This window comes from Leptonychotes weddellii, chromosome 6 (genome assembly GCF_054177405.1).
Source record: "Leptonychotes weddellii isolate Sample4059 chromosome 6, ASM5417740v2, whole genome shotgun sequence".
Lineage (NCBI taxonomy): Eukaryota > Metazoa > Chordata > Mammalia > Carnivora > Phocidae > Leptonychotes > Leptonychotes weddellii.
The window spans coordinates 97,202,480-97,215,886 of NC_138374.1; the positions used below are offsets into that span (position 1 = coordinate 97,202,480).

The 13,407-nt window shown below is 39.6% G+C and overlaps 1 long non-coding RNA gene across 1 annotated transcript in view; it reads right to left on the bottom strand.

Moving 5' to 3' along the window:
* Positions 1–13,407, bottom strand: part of LOC115940131 (uncharacterized) — a 152,751-nt gene that overhangs the window by 20,890 nt on the left and 118,454 nt on the right. Inside the window, exons 7-13 of the long non-coding RNA XR_014146449.1 lie at positions 10,182–11,207; positions 8,115–8,230; positions 6,856–6,988; positions 6,273–6,368; positions 3,090–3,155; positions 2,264–2,605; positions 1,549–1,748 (exon numbers count right to left, since the gene is read on the bottom strand). This is a non-coding gene — a long non-coding RNA (uncharacterized LOC115940131). The remainder of the gene's footprint in view (positions 1–1,548; positions 1,749–2,263; positions 2,606–3,089; positions 3,156–6,272; positions 6,369–6,855; positions 6,989–8,114; positions 8,231–10,181; positions 11,208–13,407) is intronic.

Sequence of the window (13,407 nt, forward strand, 5' to 3'; positions counted from 1 at the left end):
TATTAAGGAGGGCACGTACTGCATGGAGCACTGGGTGTTATACGAAAACAATGGATCGTGGATCACCACATCAAAAACTAATGATGTTTTGCATGGTGACTAACATAACATAATAAAAGAGAATATGATAGCTTTGAAAAAAAATGATAACATGTAAACAAGTCAGTATAATAAAATAAATTGTATTTTGTTAACTAAATTCTGTAAATCACACCTTATGTAAATCCGAAGAGCTCTAGTCCTGGTCCCAGCACATCAGGCTTAGCCCTAGCAGGACTTTGTGCTGGACTGACATGGTCTATAAGCTGCATAGAGAGCTGCCATACACCCAGCAGATGCCATACAGCTTTTCCATGTTGTGAGGAGGCAACTTAGAAAATGAAATCACAGGATGTTCTAGTTGTCAACTGTCTGTTTTCTTGAACCAAGTTAAACCATGTGTTAGAGTATTTCTTGTGTTTCTGTCCGGTCTTCTGGGGTTGTAATCTCTAACCACCCACTGGAGTTTACAGAAGGCGTGGGAAGATACACTAATGAGGTTCCCCTTAGTGATTCCTTCAATACCAGAACTAACTTAACAGATGGTCCCTGAAAGTCTCTTCAATCCTTAAGAAGCCCAAAACTAATTTCTTAACAAATAATGGCAAACAAGTGCCTCAGTAGGGAAAATCATCCGGAAATAAGCTAAATCTGAATGATACAGTTTTAAATACCCAACTGTAAGTCTCAGTTATTTTCAGACATCATCTCAACTAAGGTATTTTCAGAAAATGTCCATCCTGACTTCCTTTTTAAAAGAATCTATAAACCAGGATCATAAAATCCAAAGGGATCTACATTTTAAATATCTAACCACAAGGTGGAGATCTAACGCAAAGAGTAGTTTCATAACAGGGCTCAATTTAGAATCCAGAGCTTCTCATCCAAGATTAGAAGTGTCTGTGTTCTCAGATTGTGCAGAAATTTACTTATTATTTTAAGCTAAAGGAAAAGACATCGTTTGTGTATCAGTGTTCTTTTATATAGATTAGAAATGTATATGGTGCACAAGTATTTCAGGAAGCTCTAAGCAACACAGTATCACTCGTGCACGCAGCAAAGTGGAGACATTGATTAGAAATGTCAAGCTTTAGGTATAAAGTAGGGAGAACGCTACTGTTTTATCACTTGATTGTGAGTACATTTTAACAAGTGTGAATGTGATTATTTTAGCCCAGATATTGGAAGGCTGGTACTGAAAACTAATTCCCTTTAAAACTCAACAGACAGAAGTACCAGACTGGTGGTTCTGAAGATTCTAAACCATGAATATGATTAAAATACTCCTCTAGGGGCGCCTGGGTGGCTCAGTTGGTCCTGGAGTCCCCGGATTGAGTCCGTCATTGGGCTACCTGCTCAGGGGGGAGTCTGCTTCTCCCTCTGACCCTCTCCCCTCTCATGCTCTCTCTCTCAAATAAATAAATAAAATCTTCTAAAAAATAAAATAAAATAAAATAAAACACTCCTCTAGTTTCATTTCATTTGTACACAGTGGTGGGACTAACTTACCAAGTGAATCCTTGGTGATAGGAGAAATTCCTCATCTCCTTTTAAGATGAATGGGTTTTATCAGTTTGCCCAATGATGCACCAAATGCACTTGTTTGACTCACAGATTATCTTCCAGGTTCACTCATCTAGAAGTTTCACTGTTTTAAAAATAATCTAAATTTCCTTGATTTCTTGTAGTGTGAATATAATTATTTTTCCCTATAGAAACAAAAAACAGTTGAAAGAGAAAAATTTAAGCTAAATAATAAATAGAAAACATGGTATGATCTTTTCTCTCTGTTTCTAATACTTCCATATGTTTTAACTTATTTTAGAGATCATATAACAGAAGTATATTAACTAGTTCAACTGCAGCCAAAATTCTTGTCAGGGTAACTTCTTAAAGTTCCTCTGCTATTTTTTGTCGTAATGAAAAAATCCATTTGTGGAAATTGTTTTTCCTCCTAGTTTACTCAAGTTCTAAGAACTTCGGGGCACCTGGGTGGCTCAGTCGTTAAGCGTCTGCCTTCGGCTCAGGTCATGATCCCAGGGTCTTGGGATCGAGCCCCATATCGGGCTCCCTGCTCGGCAGGAAGCCTGCTTCTCCCTCTCCCACTCCCCCTGCTTGTGTTCCCTCTCTTCGCTGGGTCTCTGTCAAATAAATAAAATCTTTAAAAAAAAAAAAGTTCTAAGAACTTCAATCTTCAATTTACTAAAGGTGTTGATCACCATACCTTAGAAAATTAAAAAGGAAGACCATCACATGCTCAAATATTGTTGCTTTCAGCTCTTAGGTGGGAATTTCCCCTCATTCCTTAGCAGCTGATTTATCTCTTTATCTCCGTCACCTGCCTATGTTACAACTAGTAGAGCAGAGTTCCAAGCTGTTTATTTAGATAAGCATCAAAGTTTGGGACGCTGATCTGTACTCAAGAGACCTTTGATCCTGTGCACCTTGATTTGGAAATCAAATTGGAACTCTAACAAGAAAGATTTGTCTCTTCCGCTACTTTCTGGTCTCAGCAAGGCCGGAAATACCAAGAGCCGGCTTCGTGGTAGTTTAGAACTTCCGCTTCCTGTTGTGGACGAAAGAAGTAGACACACATACAAACGTGAACCAAAACATACAGTGACCTTTTGCAATCCACCACAACATCCAGGTTAAATTTTGTTCAAATATTGCCTGTTTACTTAACCAGTCAGTGTAAGCTTATGTGGCACCATGTCAAACCAAAACAAAGTCCATGGAAGACTTTCAGGTCACCATGCACTGATTGCTTTGCTGGGGATCTTGAAAAAGAGCGAGAAACATTCTCTAGGAGTGGCATCTGGAAAGCCAGTATGATGTGTGAGCTAGATGATCAGTTACCAGCTTAGATGGCAATAAAGCTTGCTTAATTCTCAATTCCTCCAGGCAGTGGTTCTCAAACTTTGTGTGCAGCCTAACGGCATGGAGGGCTGGTTAAAATGCAAATTACTGGGTCCATCCCACCCAGACCACGGTTTCTGATTCACTAAGTCTGGGGTAGAGTCAGAGAATTTGTGATTGTAACACATTACCTGGTAATGCTGATTCTGCTGACCTGAGGATCACACTTGGAGACCCACTGCTTTAAATGATTTTACCTGTGAAAATGGGGGAAATCCTTAAACCTTAGCAAATGTTGGGGTTTCATTTTAAAGAGGAAGTGAGACAGGAGCACATGGTTTAGAATCAGCCGTACTTGTGATTTGAATCTGGACTTGTCCAAAGCTGTGAGTCCTGGCAAATTACCTAACTCTCTGAACCATACTTTCCTTATCTGTAAAATGGAGAAAATAATCATAACCTGTATCTGAGAACCAAATGAGATACTGGATGTAAGGTGTCTGGTACATGGTATTCTATAAATGGTTATTTTTATTTAAAAAATTACAGATAATCTTAGTAAATAAACAAACACACATTCAGATGCAGGCAATAATCTCTGAGATCTAAGCACAGGAGAAACTTTGGTCAGGATACAATATGGGTTTGTATTGGATTCAGATTCAATAAAAAGAAATTGGTACAGTTTAAAGAACAATCTTGTTCCTTTAAAATAAAAATCTCTCATAGGATTCCTGGTGCTTTCTTGAAAACTATCACTAATTCCTATTTCTTTATTGCCATCTTAAACTCATTCTAACATTTATTTCTTTATTCTGTCTCTTGCTGATATATTTCTCTACTCTGCTGTTATACAGAAAGAAAGAAAGAAAGAAAGAAAGAAAGAAAGAAAGAAAGAAAGAAAGAAAGAAGAAAGAAAAGAAAGAAAGAAAGAGAGAGAGAGAGAAAGAAGGAAAGAAAAAGAAAGAAGGAAAGGAAGGAGGAAGGGAGGGAGAAAGGGAGGAAGGGAGGGAAGGAGGGAGGAAGGAAGGAAGGAAGGAAGAGATTCTTTTTTCTAATATGGAAAATTCTAGGGGCTCTAAACTCCTATGTAGTGGAGTTAACGCTCCAGTTACCAAATCAGAGTCTGAGCATAAGGGGATAATTAACAAACTGAAGAAATTGAAGAAAATTAACAACATATGTTAATGAACTAATCTAGTGACATTAAAATTAATTTATACTGCCCAGTTTCCATGTCAATGAGGCATCTGTGCACTTCGATCAAAGTGATAGTATATTATATCCAAAAGCAAAGGGAGAGCCAGAAGCTCCCCACTGCTTTCAATGACTAAAAGTGGGCTCAACCCAAAGTTAGATAAAAAGGAATGGTTCATGCATTTATTAGGTCTATATTCATTGTGAACTTACTGTGGTCTCTCTGTGATGTGGGGAATATACTTATGAGTAAGAGACACCCAGGTGCTCACCTCATAGAGGTTATAGTCTAAATGTTAATCAAATCAGCACACAAATACATAAAAAAGAGAAACAGTGATGTGATTGGTGCAATGGACCAAAAATATGGTCTAAACCATACAGTGATGATGGGTTTGGGGCAGCACAGATGAGAGCCTGCAGGAGCTCGCAGAGCCTGTGCGAAGTCGTAAAGTAACAGGAGCATGATGGTACATGTGAAAGTATGAAAGGAGACCAGAGAGGCTGGAGGGGAGAGCTAAGGCTACGCCAGGACCGTGAGGTGCCTTGCAGGCCAGGCAAGTAGGTCTTCATCCTAGGAACAGTGGGAAGCCCCCAAAACGGTTTTAATCACGGAACTGGCATAATCTAATTAACATTTGCAGATCACTTGGGGTTCAGGGTGTTAAATAGGTTACCAGATGTGGGGTCATGGGGCTGAGGAAGGGGGACTCAGTGGCAAAGGGGTGGTAGTGGAAAGAGTCAGTGTGGTTTGGGGCACTACCGGGACAGCCCACATGAGAGAGAAATGATGGTAGATTGGACTTTGTGGTGATGGAATAGTTAGTTATTCTTTGTAACATTCTTTTGTGGAAATTTGTGCAAAGAAGAAAAAAAAAAAAGCCATTTCTCCAGGGAGTCCAGGTATCGATGTGTCTACAAGCCTCCAGAGGGACCACATGCTCATTCAAAGTCCCCTCAATACTCTGACAGGACTTCCATGTGGTTCTAATTCACACTGTCACATGACCAGTGACCAGTGTCACTTAATGAGTGACACTTCGTTTTATTTCAGAGTTATTGGATAGATTGCCCAATACCCATCACCTCGGTGCTTGAAGTCACCATTTGCATTTCCTCTTTTGTGTGGTAAAGGTTTATAATTTTTCAGGAACCCCTTGGAATCAGTGCCTCCCAGAGGAAAAATTTAATTTGCTTTCTGGTTAAGCCACCAGTAAGGATTAGATACACACGAACTGAAAATGAGCTTCTGGAAAAATAGGGCTGAAGGCCTTCCTTAGTAGGCCTTAGGAGATGACAGAAGAGGAAGGAGTGTTGAAGCAGAGGGCAGAAAGAGAGGACGGGACACTAAAACAAACTTGTCTCCTTTCTCAAGTTTGCTGGGGCCAACCTTATAAATGAGGAGCTATGGCAGGCTGTTACAGAAAGGAGGCTACCATTTTCAGTTGCTTTTACACAATACCCTCCCTCTAGAGAGTATCAACCAGGAATGAGGATGAATTCCAGCACATATTTTCTTATTGTACCCTTCCTGATTGGAAAGGAACCCCGTAAAGGCAGAGAGCTGTGTCTGTGAACATAGACTTCCTGTCCATCACAGCTCAGGAAATCACTACTTCTCCATTCCCATCCATTTTTGTGCGGAGGTCATGTTGAATGCAGGTGTTCAATATTTGCCATAGAATCCTTCCTTTGTCCTATACATTGAATAGAGTATATATATTTCCATATTATTGAAGAGAGTGTACATAAAATGCTCAGCACAGTGCTTGCCTTATTACAGGTAGCTCTAGGAGTTTCAGACTTTTATTATTTAATCAATGAAAATGAGTGGTTGAGGATTAATAAATAAGATTACCTTTTCCTAGGCCTTGCTGATTCAAACACAATCCAGAGTGAAAAAACAATGGAAGACTTCACTATAGGAAACAAACTGAGGGCTGCTGGAGGGAAAGTGAGTTGGGGGATGGGGTAACAGGGTGATGGGCATTAAGGAGGGCACATGATGTGATGAGAACTGAGACTTACACGAAACTGATAAATTATTGAACACTACATCTGAAACTAATGATGTACTATAAGTTGGTTAATTGAATTTAAATTAAAAAAAAAACAATGGAAGAAGGTTGATATACCTACTGTTAACTTACAAGGTCTGTGTCAACCCTTTTGATTACCTCAAGAAAGTCCAGTTCCGTTAAACCACACTTCACCATCTTCTCATCATCTTCAGTGACAACATTAGAGTATTCAATGGATGCTACAGAACTGTACTGAAAGTTGGGAAAATAGAGTGCTTGCCATTAAAACAGTGTGCATCAATATTTGGCCTTAGCTTTCACTGCTGTTAACAGTAGTTTCTAAGATAAATTGAGCTTTCTATAAAAATAAATCCATGTTAGAAATCATAATTCATACCAGACTCAGGAAAAAAGAGCGTTGCTGAAAAAACACAGTTGAAATGGTATTCTTGCCAGAAGCCATATACCATTCTGCGATTTATTTCCTTTTTAGTGGAAGGACTTCAAAGCCATAAGTATACACATATGCTACAAGTATGTCTAAAATCTAAATGTAGGAACCTCTGAACCAACTTCCACATGATACAATTAGCAATTCTATCATTTATACCATGAGATAATATTGAAATGAGGAGATGTAGAGATTGAGAGATGACATAAAGGACCCAAACAAAGAATAGTAAGGTTTGGGAGAGAGAGCCTTTCTACAATACCAAGGTCATCAATAATCCCCCATCACCTTTAGGATACAATCTGAGTTTCTTTATATGTCCTGCAACTTCCTTCCAGATCTGATCCTTTGAAAACTCACAAATCAGTATATATTTGGAGTAACTCTTTCCAAAGCAAAGAGAAGCACGTAGAGTCGTAATCTAAAAAAGAAAACACAGCTCTGAGAGATGGTAGAGGTGATGTTCTAGTGTCCATTCTGCTGCCAACCATGCTCAAGCTACTTTTCGTCATCTGTGAACCTGGGGGAGAAGCAAAGGGACAGCTGAAATCAGTCATGTGGTCTAATAGTATACCAATTCACTTGAATTTCTACTTTATCGTCAGAATTGCTGGGCACGTCCGCGAGGCTTATGACTGGTCTGTTTCTCCTCTTATTCTTTCTTTCCGAACTGTGTCATTGATTAACATAAATTTAAGAAGTAATTGCTAATAGTTTGAATACGGATATCTTTTTAAAGTGTTAAAAGGACTTACTGATAGTGGAAGGCAAGCAGTGAAACTCATGCGTTTATTGATTTTATTGCAATGTACAAGTTTTTTAAACTCCAAATTTAGTACTTTACCAATCTGTTTCCTTTAACATTCCTTTGAGAATGATCCTTTAACTTTCAACTGGGTTGCAAAAAGATTGTTTTTGTAATATATCACACTGAAGCAATTCAAGTTTATGCTAATTCTAAAATCTAAGGAAACCCTCCTTAGAGCCATTCATCAGAGGATATTTTTGGTGTCTTTCACAGTGATATTAAGAATTTTTTAGTATGCAAGTTTTCCCAAAGGTTTTTCAAAATAAGCATGTTTCTAAATAGGGTTTTAAAAGAAATCTAACAAAAGCAAAGATAGTATGGTGGCGGCTGCTTAGAAAAGGAAAAAAAAAAAAACAACCCTTATCATTGGTCTACAAAGATTTCTTATAAGAAGCCCATGGTGCTTAAATAAAATTCTAAAATACGTATCAAGGTTTCGATACAATAATACAAATTAGTAGGTTATAAAGTACACAAATATAAAGTGACTGGCCCAAAACATGTAACACCATCTTACCACTAACTACTCTAAATTTCATCTAAAACAATCCCGCCCCCAGAAATCAAGTATAATCCTGTGTAGATACACTTTTATGCATTTCTAAAATCTGAATTCTGCCAGGAGCCAGCTTCCTGGGAGTCTTCTCTCGGCTTTCTCCTTAACATCTCCCCAGCCTAGCTCCCCTCCTGCCTAGCGTCTCCCCCCTGTGTTCCAGAAGAGCCCCAGGGTGCCGCTCACCTCCTGTGGAGGCACCCAGGCGAAATTCTGAGACTGGAGCAGTGACATTCCAATCAACTGCACGCATCATCAAGGCACTGGTGATGGAATTTTCAAGTATGTGGCTGAGCTGCGTTCTGGTGGAAAAGGAAAGAGACCTGATTTCAAGTGTAATAATTAGGATTTGCACTCTTGGGAAAAAAAGCATTAGTCAGAATCTCACCGTCACTCAAACAGGTGCTGCAGGATCTAGAGAAGTTTGTGTCACATGAGAGTGACAGAGATAAGATGTTACTATAAAACTGCCTCCCAGAGAGCTGAGGAGACTTCTGTCTGGCCTGCTAGGCTCAGGGAAACTGGCAAAGCCCGAAGCCCATCTGGATCTATATCAGAAGACAGGAAAACAAAACAGATGAGGGAAGGATACAAGGTGAAGGATTCAAGAGAGCCTGTGCGAACTGAGTTCATGGCACAGATTTTAGCAGGAGAGAGACCTAGGAGAGAAAATTTGAAGAGGTTCACTATGCTAAGGATGAGATCTCTCCCAGAACTTTTTGGGGGACATTGCAATCAATATGTAGTTTCTCTTTAATTAACTTTCACTGCCTGGTCAATATTGTTTGTTTGTTTGTTTTAAGATTTTATTTATTTATTTGACAGAGAGAGAGAGCGAGAGCAGGAACACAAGCAGGGGGAGTGGGAGAGGGAGAAGCAGGCTTCCCGCGGAGCGGGGAGCCCAATGTGGGGCTCTATCCCAGGACCCTGGGAATATGACCTGAGCCGAAGGCAGACGCTTAACAACTGAGCCACCCACGCGCCCCTGCCTGGTCGATATTGTTTTGAGTGTGACACCATCTGTAAGGGTTCTGTTAATCCCTCAGGTATAACTAGTAGTCAACCTTTCCAAGATGAGGGTACTTCACTCCTGAAGGTCCTCAGAAAGAGTTCTAATCACTCTGCTTAGCACTGCATGATCTGACCCCTACCTTGGTTCAGTCACATCTCCTTCCATCACCCAAAATCTATGCTCCAGCCACATATAAAATGGATTGTTCCCAAAATGCACTGCTGTAATATTGTGCCTTATAATAAGAAATACATATTTGGTCTTTCTCTTGTTGCTGGCACAAAGCTCCTAAAACCATTTAAGTTTCCTAAGTGTTGACAGAGGTAAAGAGGTCTTTTGTTATGTTAATAAGATGACTTTTATTAACCTAAGTTTGGAGGTGGGCTGGCTGCCTGGGGATAGAGGGTTGGAATTTTCAATTCCACCTTTGGGGAGCGGAGAGGAGCTGAAAGTTGAGTCAATCACCAATGGCCAATGATTTAATCAGTTGTGCCTATGAAATGAAGCCTCCATAAAATTCCAAAAGGACAGGCTTCAGAGAGCTTCTGGGCTGGTGAGCATTTGGAAATGTGGGGAGAGTTGCTTGCTTAGAGAGAAGAGGAGCTCTGCGTACCTTCCCACATCCCTTGCCCTATGCATCTCTTCCAACTGGCTGTTCCTGAGTTGTATCCTTTTATGATAAACTGGTGATCTAGTAAGTAGAATGTTTCTCTGAGTTCTGGGAGCCACTTTAGCAAATGAATCAAACCCTAGGAGGGGGTTATGGGAGCATCTGATCTTTAGCCAGTTGGTCAGAAGCACAGGGAACAATCTGACTTTGTGACTGGCTAAAGTGTTGAGGCAGTCTTTGAGGCTGAGTCCTTAAATTGTGGGAGCTGATGCTAGGCAGTCTTTGAGGCTGAGTCCTTAAATTGTGGGAGCTGATGCTATCTCTGGGTAGATAGTGTCAGAATTGAGTTGAATTGTAGGACACCCAGCTGGTGTCAGAGAATCACTTGGTGGTGTGAACACATGCACACACACATTGTGATCTCATAGGTCTTCAGACTTTCACACTCGCTTCTGCTCCCTGAGCTTGAAATGCATTCCTACCCCATTCATCCACCCATACAACAAGTATTTGTTGAGCACCTACTATGTGTTAAGTACTGTTCTAGGCACTGAGTGACCAAAATGGTGAACAACAACTACAAGAACAATAACAAAGCAGTGAACAAAACACACAAAAAGCTGCTACCTACTTGGGTTGCACATTCCCTTGGGTGACTCTTCATGCCATTCAAAATATACTCCAAAATTAATGAGATGTAGTGTGTGGACCTTTCTGAATCTCGAAAAAAAATCTTGAGACAGATGAAATTTGAATCTGAGTGGATATTTGAAAATATTAAGAAATTATTATTGATTTTTAGGTGAGACACTAGGATTGTAGTTACGACTTTTTAAATAAAAACAAGAATCTTTGTCTCTTGGAGATACATACCAAAATATTTATGGATACAATAATATGAGGTCTGGAATTGGTTTCAAAATAGTCCATTGAGGGCTTGGGGGCAGTGAGGAGAGTACGGATGAAACAAAATTGCCACTTGTAAATAGTTGTTAAATCATCTCTCTACTTTGGTATATGTTTGAAATTTTCCATCTCACAAAGTTTTTAAAAAGGAAGAAAAAAAAGTAAAGAACCATTGGGCTTCCTGCCCCCCTACAAGCCTTCCCTGGGGCTCCAATCCCAGCTCTATTTCCTGAAAGCCAAGGGCCCCTTTGCTCTCCTAGTCACTTGGGTCCCCTTATCATTACACCATTTCATGACTGTCACCTCGTGTATCATTCCCATGGGACAGTCAGCCAGTTGAGGACAGGGACTGACTGTGTCTTTCTAATCATTCTCTTTCATTAGCTCCAGCTATAATGCCCAGCAGAAAAATAGACACTGGGCATCATCTCTGCAAATGAAAAGCCAAAGGCTATAATAATCAGATTTTAATGAAGGTGACATTGGTTTCAAGGGAACAGAAACTTGGTAGCTGTCTTCTGTACTACGGAAAATGATCTGGCAGATGTGATTCCATTCACTCAACACATATTTTTTGAGTCCCCCCAATGTGTGAAAGATACTGCGGCTGGGGACCAAATACTCCCTGTTAACAACTGTCTTTTTTTCTTCGGAGTATCCATGAAAGACTTCGGGGGAGGCAGCTGTGCCCAGGCACACATGTGCACACACACACAGTGAGTTGTTTTCTCATTGTTGGTCCCTTCAGGATCTAGTTGAAGCAAGCAAACAAGCAACAAAGTTAGCATCCCTGTAACAGGATCTAGCATCTCGGCTTGTTTTCTGTACTGTTTTCATGAGCAACGTAAGATTCTTTGTCATTTAAAATGGGTGCTAGCCCTCTTCAATAAAAGCTAAGCTGAAAATAAAAACAACTTCACTTTTTCCTCTGAGACTTATTTTCTTTCTAAAAAATTAAAAGATAAAATATATATGTAAATTATTTATTCTACTAATAATATGAAACTTGCTAAGTCCTACAGATTTCAGTAAGTAGGGAAGGTTAAGAGTCACTGATTCCCAACCTCTCCCAATTCCAAATTAAGCACAAATACTAAAATCAGTGTTGTGATAAGGTGAGATGGATAATGCACTCTAGCTTTGAGATATTCCTCTCTTCTAGGGAGATTACTTGCCTCAAGTTGAGTAAAACTACATCACCTGCCAAGAAAAATTCACATCAAATAGAGTACTTTGAAAGAATATACATTTAACTAATCCACTTTACTCTTTTACCATATCTTTGTACTTAACTTTGTTAAGTGCTTGAGGTGTGTCAACATTTCAAAACCTGTGATCATCTTGCTCAATGATGGCATAGTCTGACAGCTTTTTTTTAATTGTTTAAAAATTTTAAAAATTTTTTATTTTGTTTTATTTTTTTTAGAGAGAGAGTGTGAGAGGGGAGGGGAGGGAGGAGCAGAGGGAGAGGAAGAGAGAGAATCTTAAGCAGGCTCCATGCTAAGCGTGGAGCCAGGGTGGGGGGCTCAGTTTCACAACCCTGAGATCATGACCTGAGCCCAAATCAAGAGTCAGTCGCTTAACCGACTGAGCCACTAGGCGCCCCCAGAGATTTTCTTAATACAATTAATTCCATCAATTCTGAGATAAAATATACTTTGCAAAAGCTACTAATAGTGCACAGAGTGTTACAAAACAGAAGCCAGGATCACTGTTGCAAATTCTCTGACACACCTGTACTAAGCCAACTTATCATGGTGTACACCATCATAGGATCCCACAGGGCATGCACCTCAAAGAAGCTGACCACATTTTAGCTGAATGAGCAAGTGAATGAATCTCATAAGTTTGGACTAAGGAAGCAGGGTCATATATTAAAAGTCCATGTTAGAGAAGAATACACATACATATAGTTACCATTCTAAGAACATACTAAAGTCAAATATTATATCTTGATAAAAGATTTTAGAGAAACTCCTTTAATAATAGCCAATTATCTGAATATATTTTGACCAATTATCTGAATATAAATAATTTTTAAATAAATATTTAAAAACAAATAATATTTTTAAATATTCAAGTGTGTTTAAAATATTTATGTATATTAACTTATAGTAGTAAGTTTCACCTACAAAGAAATATTTTATTAAATCAAGAGAAGTGCCTACCTATTCCTGACTTTCAATGTTTTCTAGTATGAGGGACAGCACCCAGTTGCCGACACCAGAAACCTGCCTTGAACTCTATTTTGGATTCTCCCTTTCTCCTAGCCTCATCTACCTGATTACCAAAGTGCATTTTGTCTATTATCTAAATTTTCTCTTGTCTGCCTGAGAAATTCCCACTTTCCCTCACACCTGAGCCACACCTGACTCTGCCAAGCTGACTTAGAACTTCCTAACAACTCATATATACTTCAATCAAATTTCTAGTACAGTATATTCTTATATTTTCATGATTTGAACCTATCCTCCCTTAAGAATGGGATGGATTAGGTAGGGGCGCCTGGGTGGCTCAGTCAGTTAAGGGTTCTGGGATCAAGCCCTGAGTCAGGATCCCTGCTTCTCCCTCTCCCTCTGCCTCTCTCCCCAGCTTGTGCTCTCTCTCTCAAATAAAATCTGAAAGAAAGAAAGAAAGAAAGAAAGAAAGAAAGAAAGAAAGAAAGAAAGAAAGAAAGAAAGAAAGAAAGAAAGAAAGAAAGAGGTGGATCAGAGCCAGTTCAGGCTAGGTAGGACTGATGGGGCAAACCAATATCCACAAGAGGGAGCCATAAATCAGGAATCAGAGATCAGAAACCAGCCCTCCAATCAAGGGATCAGGTTAAAATGGTACCTAGAAGACAAAGCTAAGATGTAGGAAATGGAGGAGAGAATAGAAATGAGAGCAAGTTAGTAAAAGGAAGAGGGTCCAGAAAGATTGCCACAAACGTGGGTGGGTCATTTACCTGAGAG